The 13,151-nt window shown below is 38.2% G+C and overlaps 1 protein-coding gene across 3 annotated transcripts in view; it reads right to left on the bottom strand.

Moving 5' to 3' along the window:
* si:dkey-97m3.1 (fatty acyl-CoA reductase 1) overlaps window positions 1-12,483 on the bottom strand; it is a 37,793-nt gene extending 25,310 nt beyond the window's left edge. Inside the window, exons 1-2 of one of the 3 annotated variants that reach the window (XM_027008683.3) lie at window positions 7,777-7,937; window positions 6,337-6,457 (exon numbers count right to left, since the gene is read on the bottom strand). The gene's annotated coding sequence lies outside the window, so the exon portion shown is untranslated. Of the gene's footprint in view, window positions 1-6,336; window positions 6,458-7,776; window positions 7,938-10,652 lie in introns of those variants that run through there. The other 2 variants (XM_027008684.3, XM_027008682.3) reach the window with 2 other exon arrangements.
* Window positions 12,484-13,151: the final 668 nt, after the last annotated feature.

Below are 13,151 nucleotides of genomic sequence, written 5' to 3'. Positions count from 1 at the left end.
TCCAAATCTTGAGTTCATCCATATTTTCTTTTTTTTTTTTATTTCTCACTACAACTTGTACAGCACTCCACCTTGTTTTCTTTAGACTAAAGCTGCATTTTCAATTTTAATAATCAAATCATTTGCCAGGTCTCAGGCAGCTTGATTCCAGAGAGTAAAACCAGTTTACCTAGGTGTGGACTAAATTATGAGTGACAATAATGAATCATTGGTAATTATTTTTAGTCTAGGTTTATGATTAATTTGGGTCTGAGAAACTGGAGACAAGAATATTTAGACTAACTTCTGATTGCAAATATGGGTTTTGAAGGAATTGCTGGGAACAAAAGCCCTGGGTCCAACATCTTAGGAGCCATCTCGAATCTATGGAATGCAAACTGTCAGTTATCATAATGTTCTCTACAAATAAAAGTGCACTGTAACTTAGTAGTAACAGTACAAAAAAAATCTTATTTCCATCCATACATACATGTATAGGGGAGTGAGAAAGCAGGAGCGCGAGGGAGGAAAGGGGTAGAGAGAGTGAGAGACAGCTGGCAGATAAAATGTTCCATTCTATTAATGACATGGACACATGGTCTCTATACCAAAAGTCCACAAGCATTTAATAAATCAAATAAACTTCAGGTGTGGGTCACATAGCAGTGCACTGCATCATTCTTGACAAGTGTCATAAGAACTGAACGAAGTGTCTGTATACTGAGATAAGGTTTATGACATTTACTAATGTAAAGAGGTGAACTGGTAGACAGTTGTGTTGAGCTGGAGAAACTGGGTGTTTTACAACTTAACAGACTGTGACTACCAGTGGCAAACAAAGGGAAAACATCCTCCAGCCAGAATCCAGGAAATCATCTACACTGGACAGGACATCACACAGGAAATGGGTTTGGTCCAGCATGTGTGTGTGAGTGAGCAAGTGAGTATTGTGCAGCTTGAAGTGAATTTGAATCTGGCAGTTTTACTTTCAAGTACAGGTATGTGTGTGCATGGTAAGACAATCAATGCTTTAATGCATTGGAAGCATGGTCTTGTTTCTCACTCCAGCTTTTGCTCACTTCTCATATTGTTTGGTGATTCAGACAAAAATATTGAGAAACAATAGTAAATTGAGAAGACAAGTGAATACCCGATTCAAGCTGGGAAAAGTAACTTTAACAGAGAGATATATTAAAATAGCCTGAATGGGAAGTGAATGTGAAAGGCTGAAAAGGGGAGGGGTGCATGGCTTTAACCAATACTGAAACATGTTTCAGCACAATTTAACCACTGAACAGAACATACTTTGACTCACCGTTTTATGATACTCAATGGTTAAAAAACAGAATCCAGAAGAAAAAAAGCTTACTTTTAAAAATACATTTACATGATAGCTTGGTTTGTTTGTGTTTTGATTGAGTGGGCTTTTACATTTTTATTTGGATGACCATTAGCTTGAAAGGTTGCAATTTTTAAAAATAATGAATTCAAATGCACTTAATGGTTATGAGTGTGCAAAGCCATAAGTGTATTTATTTTTGATGGTGCTTAAACCATTAGTGAAAAACCAACACGACTTACCACAGATCTAGCATGCTGGTTGATTTTATGGAGTGAGTGTTTTGGTTCTTGTGGTTTTAGGCATGTTGTTAACTGATCTCTAAAAGAAAAGCTTGTTTCACATACCAGGATTTACTACTTAGTCAACTTTAATCTTAGACTGCTCCAACCTTGGACTATGTCTCAAGACAGTGGACCACCTTTTGTGGGGCTCCATTGCTGAGCAAACTCTTGTTCCTCACCTAACTTGTTCAGTGGGTCCTCAGCAAACATCACACTTGTGCATATGTCAGTTGTTCAAGTGCAACTACATAGTGGTAAGATCTATAACAATCTGAACACAGCATAATTTTTAAGATTACAGATTAAAGAAAATAGTGTCACAACTGTTACCTCATTCCCTCACAGTGGAAACCTAATCCAGATTCTTCTCTGGAAATGCAGCTATAACTTACGGTGAAATAATTATGGCTGCAGTGCAATTATTATGCAAGGACAGCCTGGCCAAAGACCATATGAAATACACACTGTAGCTAGTGATTCTAATATATATTGATATATTAACTGACAACTTTAACAGTGATATTTAAACTTCCCCTCTTAACATAATCAGCCATTTTCTTGCAGCAATCTCTGCTTTCCTTGGCAACAGGAAGAGTTCACATTTAAGAAATGTTATGGGCTAATCCTCTGCTGAGATGTACGCTGTGTGATTCATCTACAACTGGCTGTTCAATATCATGCCTTAAAATGTACCTACCCTCATTTAACCACAGCTGTTACTAAATCTGAAAAAGAGTTAACCATTGAATTGTCATCAGGCCCTCTGTCTCAATGCTTTCAGAGGAATTCCATCTGAGCTTTCTCCTTGTGTGTTGATGTGGGGAATGTTAAAATTGTAAAGGGGAAAAAAAAAAAAAAAAAATCAAAAAAAAAAAAAATCGGGGGAATAGTCGATTTCACCTAAGGAGATAGGGGTAGAATGGAGGTGTTGAGGTCTGAATCTGAACTACATTTGGCTACACGCACAGAACCAAATACTCCACAGTTTAGGGGATCTCCCCTTATTTTTGCTATTCAAAGCAAAGGTTAACATTTTCTCCCCTCTTGTGATTTGAAGAATTCATTTGAAGTTATAATTGAAATATTTAAAAAAATAGATACATGTTGCATGAGATTGTAATAAAATTAATCAAAAAGGAGTGCAAACGGCAGTTTTTTTCCATCCTCTCGCATTTCCCCTTCAAACCAAAGTCCAGGGTGCAGGTCCCTACAACGTAGCCCCAAAGCCTGCTTCATTCATCCTTAGGGCTGACACAAAGGAAAAATACATAAATAAATTGATGAATTAATAATTCTATATCTGTTCATGAGCACTGAAACCAAAAATAATTATATTTGTAGCTGATCATGAGCCTGTCATGTGATACTGTGTATGGTATTTACTGGATGCTTCCATCATATGTTCCAGTCAGTGAATCAAATGTTACTGTTATATTAAGGTGATGATGTTGAAACAGGCAGAATAAATTTAAAACTGAAGTATCTTAGTTCAGTGCCACCAATATGTATATTTACCAATGGCAGTATAGGCTAATGGTTAAAATTATAGTCCAAAAAAAGACTGAAAGGAAAATCTTGTATACTGTAAACTTGTATACTGATAAAAGCTATTTGCTGCTGGCTACCGGGGTTACAATTCTTTTTTACATTTTCTGTTTCAGCAGTAATAATGAAGAATTCAGCCAACAACAACAACAAAAAAGATCAATTTTAATTCTTTGTATACTGCTGTCCTTGTTAAACTTTCAATAAAGTAGAATTGCTTAGGTTTTCAATTGTTAAAAGTTGTGTTAATGTAGAATTGACTTGAATAAGTGTTCTTTTGCTCTGTTCATTCAGCAACTGCACCCCAGCCTCAGGTCTAAGCAGGTTCCAGGGAGAAAAAAACCCGTTTGTGTGTCTGCGTGTTATCAATTTGCCCTACATCATGGCTATGTAGCAACTCCTTGGGCTGAGAAAGACTGCCATCAATGAATGCATTGCTGGCTATTGCAACTCACAGTACTCTGTAGGCATTAACTATCACCAGTATTGATGTCTCATAATGCTCACATATTACATTGGCATTACAGTAATCATATCCTTGTTGTATTGTTTCCTACACTTTTGCTTCTGTTAATTTACTTTAGAGTTCAGGAACTCAAAACTCCATCATTCAGTGAATTGTAACTATTGTTTGAAAACTGAAATTTGTGTCCCTTTTGGAAGCTATTTAAGGTAAGAATAAAAATGCTTTGTAAAAGCAATAGATTTACAGTTTTAGTTTAGAAACATTGGCAGCCTTTGGTCCTACTGCCTGCCCTTGAGAGTTAGACCAAACAACAGTCTGATAACGAGGGATAAATTCAGCAAACTCCACACACACACACACACACACACACACACACGCACACACACACACAGCACCACAACAACCAAAAATCAATTCACACAGCCTCACCTGTTTGTGTGTGTAGAACAACATGTGAAAAAAGGTCACCACATCAGTGCCATATGCATCTGAAGCACGTAACAGACATGTGCATCCCTAGGACATGTAACAGTTTCCCCATGAAGAGCATGCACACAGTATTAGCAGTGTGTGTGAGAGAGATTGAGGTAGAGATACCATGGTGTCCTGTGTTTGGCTTCACAACCTTGCACAGTCTGTACAAGGCCTGTACTGGGAATGAATACATTGCAGCCTACTTGCTCTGTGTAACTTTGCTGGTACATGTGCATCTGTGAAAAAAAAAAAGCCTCAGCAATTACTTTTAGCACTGTGCTAGTGATAACAGTCTCAGTATAAGACAGCACACTAGTGGGATGAATTTTTGAAAGTTTTAATTTTTTTGAAAGTTTCACGTGTGAACATCTGTTTCAACACCAAACCAACTCTACTGCACAATCAAAAAAACCAAACAAAAAACCCCCACAACCTTCAAAACCAATCTGAACAAATGGAGCATACAAGGCCTGTGAGATTAGAACCAAAAGCCTAGTTCCTTTTCTCATTTTGTGACTGCACCTTATGATCCTGTAGCTTAAATGTTATCTGTAATGTACCATAGCAATGACCTCAGATCTCATGTCAGCTTTAGAAAAAGGCTCCTATTCCACACAATCTGCGTTGAGATAAGAAAACACACACACACACACACACACACACACACACACACACACACACACACACACACACACACACACACACACACACACACACACACACACACTCCTCTAGTCCCTGCATTTCCTTAAAAAAACAACAACAAAGAATTACTGGACATTATGTCCAGTAATCAATGCTACCCTGGGCTGATTCCAGGACAGTGCAAACTCTAGGACCTACAGAACCGCTATCTATCTACAGGTAATGCAAATCTGTAAATGCAATCACTACTTCAGGCAAAGGAAGCACATCTCTTGCAGCATCCAAAACTGGAAAGCCTCACTGCATAACTGATCTCTAAAGAGCTCAGTATGGGTACATTCGCGTTATTAGTATTCCTGAATATCCATACAAGAGAGGGATATCCCCTCCTAGGTCTTGTTATAGGCACGACACTGCTGAGTGTGTGATTTCTGTCTCCTCATGTGAGGGATGGCTGCCAGGTGCACACGAATTCACATTGCGCCGAGATGACACACACTGGTTACACACAAACTGCACTTTCTGGCTGAATGACAGTACCATAAACACCTTTCATAAACAAATATATTTGTTTTTGATCTTTCATGCCCATCATGCCTATTTGTTCCTACCCTGAATCAGAAAACCATCTTCATAGCTTCACCAGGCTTGTTCTGTGTATTTCAAGACATTGTACATTCACACTACCAGTGCTTTAACCATTACTGTAGGACATTGATGCAGGCTTCATTTTTAGATGGTTATTAGTACAGAGCAGTAATGGCATGGGAATAGGATAGTGGTAAAGCACGGTTTGATCTAATTAGGCTCAGGGTATAAATAGATGCAGAAGTAAGTCACATTAATCATATCCCAGTCCAGAGAAATAGAGAGATGAAACAGTTTTCTATTATTTCAAAGGGAAAACAACAAATACAGCAAATGTTTGAAAAAACAATAAAAAAAAAAAACTCCAAGCAAACAAATTAAACTGCTTTTTAGCTCCAGCTTCAAGAAACAAACAATTTTTTTTGTTGTTTTAGCTTCAGAGATATACTCAAAGCTTCAGAAGAGTAGGAAAGTTCACTGAAGTGTGCAAGGGTGTTGTGAGTAAGGGTAACACAATGGCTTTTTTGTGTTCAGTTTTCTGCAATTCTGCCTTTGATAAAAAGAGCAGAACAGAACCACAAGGCTGGAACCTTAGAAGATAGAAACTTACAGATGTTTGTTATGACAAGTGGCAATAAAATAAGACTTAGTACAGGCCTCAGTGGAGGTTTAGGGCTAGGATTAAAATCAGGACCAGATATCACAGACTGAAACACACACACACACACACACACACACACACACACACACACGGGTAGACAAACATACAAGCACAAAAATACATAACCACACACACACAACCCCTTAGAGTGCAAGGCATACCAGCTATGAGATGCAAAGGGCACTTCTGATTTCAATCACAAGAAAACAGCCTACATTGTCATACAGAGTTCAACTCTGTGTGTGTATATACACAGTAAATGAGTAACATTACCATATGGTAAAACTTCATGCTGTCCTCATCTTGCCTAAATTAAGATCATACTACAAACACTGAATCTTTTCTTCACTCCTACCTTTAGACATTAGAGCCCACTTCTCTTGCCGACTTGCATTAGAAGCCCATAAGCTGAACACTGGAACCTTTTCTCTCGTATGTTTTGGATATGGCCCTGTCTGTCTCTTGCAGTATCAATCCTAGCGCCAGGGAAAGAAGCAAGGCAACTTCAGCTAGTGCGTAACGAACGAATCAGGAAAAAGCGCGCCTTTACAACCTAATATAGAGTTATTTATATGCTCTTTTAAATACTAAGATATTGCATTAATTTGGCCAAACTAAGAACAGAACAAATAATTCCAACAGTCGTAGTTACTAGCCGTCTCTGCTATCAAAAAAGTACAAAGCGTAATCCAACATCTGCAAAATTAAAATATTAAAGTCAATTTAATAGTAAAAGTCATTTTAATGATCATGAAAACTAGCATGGCAGCAGTAAGAACACTAACGCTAGCTAGTTTTAAGTCGAGATAAAATATGAGGAAAAAAAATACATAAACGTGTTGACATTTTCTATAACTCGTTTGTTTTTGCCCCATCCCCCTTTATAAGATTAAAGACCTAATGTTTTTATATTTAAGACTTTTATTCTGTGATGCCTCAACTTGGATAAACTACATATTTTCCTGTAAAGTTTGGTCCAGAGAATAATGCCAGCCATATTTTACTGAGACTGGAAAAAAACAAAACAAAACACAAAAACTTCTAATAGTTGTCTCCATCCGCTACAAGAAATCGCGTCTTCCTGTTGTAGTAACGGTTTAACAAAATATGTTGAGATTAAATCAGTAATTATGAAATTGTATAGTCTAGCTATCTGGAAATACGGGTAGCTACAGCCTAGATTCTGTAGAGGACTCAGCTGTCAGCGGCACGGCCTTTGATATTTCCGTGAAGAGCGATGCATTTACACATGGTGAGGGCGTCGAATGAACACGACAGCCTGCTGGCAAATTCTTTCCAGTCGCACCGTTAGTTGGATCTGAAGCGCCGAATCATTACGATAGTCGGAGCCATCACCATCCAAACACACGGCTGTGATTTTGATGATGATTCTCAGTTAAACGTGGTCATCTTTCTCCTAACGTTTAGCTAGCATTAGCTAAGTTAGCTGCTGACTGGTTGCCTGCTTGCTACTGGTAACATATTCTAGTCTTTGATTCGGCATATCCCAATCAAAACATGGAGAGCTACCCAGCATTTGCTAAAGAAACATTTTCCGTTAGCTAGCTAGCTGTCGAAATGTATATAAGCTCAGAACACTCCCGAAACCATCAAACTAGGCTAAGGGCGGAATGTAGTTAGGTTACGTTAACACACGCCAACACCAGCTAACGCTCCATCATAAAATATAGTGTTAGCCAAGGAAGATGCATCATTAAATCTCAACGATTTTAAATTGCCAAGGCGTCTTCACAAAAGTAACCTTTTAAAGCAGCTGAAAATAAATTGTCCATACCTTGACCATGAATTTGTTCTTGTGCCGAGGTTTCAGTTTTGCTGTTCGACAGCTGAAACGTCTTCTCTACCTCGAAACCCGGCAGTTCTCCACTACCCTCATTCCCTGCTCGCGGTCAAGACTGCGCGCGCGCTGTCCGCGCTGGTCTATTGGCACACCGCTCCTACTGTCCTGAATCGTTACGGGAGTGTGCTCGCCTTTAACATCTGGAAGGCATAAATGCTGACCACTACGTTGCATCGACACCCTTATTTTAGACCGAACGTTCGACGCATGTAGGAACAGGAATAGATTACCAACTATCTGGGTTGTTTAATACAGTTGTATTGGTTGTTCATTTTAAATTATATTAAAATTACTTGAAACTGAACAGAACTAAAGAAAGAACTAAACAACGACCGGCTCTTTGGTGGCTTCAGCATTCTGAAGTTTTAAATTCAACGAATTGAGCTGGCTAGTAGTTAATGCATTTCTAGGGCTGGATAATCTACATAACTATGTGTACCTACAGCGCGTGTAGTCTGTATAGGCTAACTGTAACTAGCTAAGGAGTATCGGTGTGAAATTCCAGTTAGTATTCGTCCCAGACATGTTATATGCATTCAGCAGAGCGCATCACTCATATGGAATTTCCTGACCTGCAGATTATCTATTACAAGCGGTGCCAGACCAAGGCCAGGAGGATTGTGAAGGACCCCACCCATCCCAGCAATAGGCTCTTCTCTCTGTTGAGGTCAGGGAAGCGCTTTCGCTCCCTGAAGACCAAGACAGAGAGATTGAAGAGGAGCTTCTTGCCACAGGCCATTTGGGCCCTGAATCAGGACAACTGAAACTGTGGGGACCACCACGTGACTGTAAATCTGTAAACTGGAATTGTACATTGTGTACATACACATACATCCATATATACACATTGTGTACATATATACACATATTGTACATTCATTGTTATATATTTTTTCTATTATATATTTCCTTATGCACCCGTTTCTTTCCTCAGTCTGGACAAAGCACTCACAAAACCATTTCACTATGAATTATACCGTGTATGACTACGTACGTGACAAATAAACCAAACTTGAACCTCGTCTGAACCCATGAACCATTTCTGCCAATTACCACATTTCAGACATGTACCTGCACTTTGAAAAGAATGAAAAACATTTGGATTGAAAACACACTGCTAAGGAAAGACTAAGGGCAGATTGAAAAATACTGGAATTTTAATTTAATTATGAACTTCACATCTAAAAGACAGATTTGAGATCGGAATTGCTTTGGTTATAAGACATGAATTGTATAGTCAGGTACTCAACAGTAAAGGGCAGAAAATAAGTTTACACACAAAGTTAAAACAACTCTTAACAGGTCATTGGGTGTATAGTAAAAGCTTCTGCTCCATTTTTAAAAAACACACATATCCAAGCATAAAGTGTGGAGTCATTTTACACGAGACCTAGAGTGGTCAAGCATTTTTAGTGTTTTCCATGCAAGAGCCATTGGACTATAAAGACAAATTTAAAGTAATTACACTTAGACTTACTGATCCAGTAAATTATATTTTCATTGTTTTATTTCTTGAGACAACCATATCCATAAAAGCCATTTTGGACATAAAGCAAACATTATAGAAGAAAGCATTAGACACCTTGCTGTGGAATGATCAAAGAGCTGGATGTCATGAACAAGTTGGGCAAGTGTTCAGGAAGCCACACCATCACTTCCTCTAAAGCTCAATGTTCTTTGTGTCCCAACTCAACAAAAGAGGATGCAAACAGGTGAGAACTGAATGGTCAACTGTTTTTACATCCTCTAACAGCTAACCATCTGATGTCCTATAGAGTTCTCGCACAAACATTGGGTGGCTAGAAACAGCATGACATGCCAAACATATACTCCAAATGCAAACACTGTCATTGCACAGGGTTGCTCCATCACAGTGATTAAAACCATATGCCTTAATTGTTATATACACTTGTCAGCCCACAAGACTCATCTTAGAACCCTAAAACAACCTAATCAAATGCACCACAACAAAACTTTTACATACCACAATTCTATCCACATTACACTTGTCACTATTTGCTGACAGCATTCCTTCAAATACAAATAAGTTAATATCCCTTAGTTTAAACAGTAAGCAAAGTACAGCACAAAGTTCATGCAAATGACCCATAATTACATATTTTTTGCCATCTAAATGGAAAGAAAGAAAACTGGACCAGATCCAAAATACCTGTCAATACTGACATTTTGGATGGTTTAAATCATGGCATACCACAAAGCTGGATGAGTAGTATGCAATAAACTTTGTGAGCAAGAAGAGCCTGTTTTACAACAGAGGCTGTGAATGCTATACAAATTACAAATGGACACTCTTAGAGGATCTTAACAGTACATATATAGGACATTCACCAATGCATACTTTTGTAAAAGGTACCACCTTAGGCCTTCTTTAAAATGCACCACCACCAGTACCAGGACAGACAAGTTTAATACAATTTTAAAAACATAAAACAACACACTGAGTGGAAAATCTGGTTCTGGGTTTAGGCAGAAAAGGGTTTCACTAACATTTAACGTGGTTACCATCACACGTGCAAAAATCATTTCCTCAATACAGTTTGTGATAACTCAAATTTCCACACCACAACTAATAAAACCCTACATTACAGAACTCAGAATCAAAGAAAACACTCATAGCAAGAACGAACGTATCGGGACCAAACGTAGAGGGAATCAAAAACGTGACTCAGCCCCCTGCACATAAAATACAAAACAGATTATCCCGCATCATAAATTAAGAACAAAATCAACATTAAAACGCAACATATTTAAACCACATCATATTCCATATTTACCGAAATTGCGCTTACCCACTTAATGTTTTTACCTTTCCCACCGCTCTCCTTTCATGCAGGACGGAACCTACTACGCTGCCACACTATTTTCCCGTGTCTGTTCGCGCCGACTAAAACACTTTCCACCCGCACTTTTAGCCTATGCCCTCTTTATACCCGCTCAATTCGTCGCACTTAAATACATGTGCTCATAACGAACGGGGATCCGTGCATGCGTCATTCCCTCAGTCGCTCACTTAATCCTATTCCGTTTTCACTAGATCACACTTTCAAAAATATAAAAACCACAAACACTGCATCCACTCAAGATCCACATACTTTGCAAAATGTGCACTGGTAGGAAAACACACAGGCCTATTCGTTATGTTATGTTAACAGTATTCAGGACTTGCGGCTCTAAACAACTCTTACAACGGTACGGACACAGATCTCGAGCTCAACATACAGTGCCTGGCATTCAAACATACATGCACATTATCCTTACAAGTAAGTCATGCTAGTTAAAACGAGTCAGTCATTGGTTAATAGTGCAATCTCATTCTACCAGTAATATTCACTTTAAAAAGTCAAGATATTCAACAGGAGAAAAAACAGTTTCCCTGTCCGAGTTATACAAAAATTATATTACGAGTAATCATTATCAAGAATTTCAGTGTCATTAATTAAATGAAATTATATTATGCATTACAATTACAAATTAAATTATGCACCGTTAAACTAAATACAGCATTTAGCTATTAAACTAAACAAATTATGTCATGTTCAAAATATCAGAAAACACCTCAACAAATGTTTGCATCCTTTATTTTTAATAAAGGGTAGATTGCGCTAGATTATTCAGTCTGCGTAGTGTATACATGGCAGGTAGTCTCCATACAGTTCAAAGTTGAATATTATTACACATAATTCTGCTTGCCTTTCATACTTGAATTCAACTGGCGATAGGTTTGAGAGACGCGATGCTGGATTTACACGAACCAGAGCGGCTGTTTTTCAGGAGTGTCAGCCAGGTTAACGGATTAAACCTGGGTATACACTTATGATGTTGTATACGACTGCAGATCACGAAATCTTTCCATATTCGTGAGATACAAATCTTTGGTCCTTTGAAGATGTAATGTGTTATGCTCTTGAGGCGTTAACTCGACTGTCAACGACAAAAAGCAGCATAAGAAATTCGGGAAATCCCGAATCGTGACCACTTCTTCGACGAACGTACGCAAAAAACCAATAACGAGCGGCCTGGAATTATGCTCAACCCACATATCAATTTAAGATCAAAGGCAGTATAGCGAAAAGTAAATAAGTATGAGAGACGCGTGAGGTGGTGTGGAATTGTGACAGCAAAGAAAACGTGTCTCCTTCCGCATGTGGCTGAAAAAAATTGAAAATCGCATTAAAGCTTCGCCGGATTATTACCAGAGAAACGTAGTCCCACTTTCAGCACAAGTGAGCTCGTTCTGTCCGTCACGGAATTTGGACAAGATTTCTGATGCATCTCGAACGGTGCAAGATGGAAAAAAAAACCTACACGACCCACGTTTTTAAGGAACCTACTCCAAGTTTTTATAATTATACGTTCAATGCGAATTTTATAGAGCAAGTCTTACAAAATCTCTTACACGAGAATAAATCAAGATCATGCAGCTGTAAACTCTGAGGGAGAAAAAAAAAACTAAATTATTTCCTCTCAATACGTTTCATTTTTAGTTAACAAGGCTGCCCTCGTGTGACAAGACAGCGGATTAACTAATTTGCTCAACGTCTGACACGTCTTCTAGGAACAAATTTCTTGTATTCATAACATTTTTTCCTTGGCATGCACCTCACCCCCAATTTCGCGGCATTCAGTTGTGACCACTTAAATTCAAGCAGCTCTTGTTTCTACACTGGAGTAAATGACAAGACTTCCACGTGAGACACGACAAACTTAAAAATTCGCATTCATTTTGCTTAGGTGGCATGAAAAAGGTACAAGTCAAAACAGAAATCAAACAGATTTGAAAAAAATTTATTAAATTGTCAAAACAGCTACAGCAGCAAACGACAAATTTCCCAAATTAACTTGTGGGCACCTAATTGAGCACAATTAGCCACATTCCAGGGATTTTATCCAGTCTAATTAATCTATAAATTAGGCTACATTGAATTTGGGGCTTTCAGTGATCAAATTTAGCATTGCAGAAATAAAGATAATAAACATGGTCCATGGTTCAAAATGCATCAGTGCTGATGTACCACAGGACAAGCTGCCCCTACCTCCATCATACTACCAATTACCATTTTTTTGTTTGTTTTTAGGGGGGCAGGAAGACAACAACTCTAAAACACTCACTATGAAGTTTCATATGCATGCCTCCAGGTGCTCAAGACCCCAAGACGTTTTCCTGAGAACATCACTAATATAGTGAAAATATGTAGTCTTCAACTGATTATTTTAGTTTTTAAGTAATTGAATCATCAGAAAACAGAATTAAAATTAGTGTAAATTACAAAAACAAAACGACAAAAAAA

Source organism: Electrophorus electricus, chromosome 4, assembly GCF_041902795.1.
Source record: "Electrophorus electricus isolate QZ-2024a chromosome 4, ASM4190279v1, whole genome shotgun sequence".
In the NCBI taxonomy this organism is placed as follows: Eukaryota; Metazoa; Chordata; class Actinopteri; order Gymnotiformes; family Gymnotidae; genus Electrophorus; species Electrophorus electricus.
This window is presented reverse-complemented; position numbering and strand designations above follow the sequence as displayed.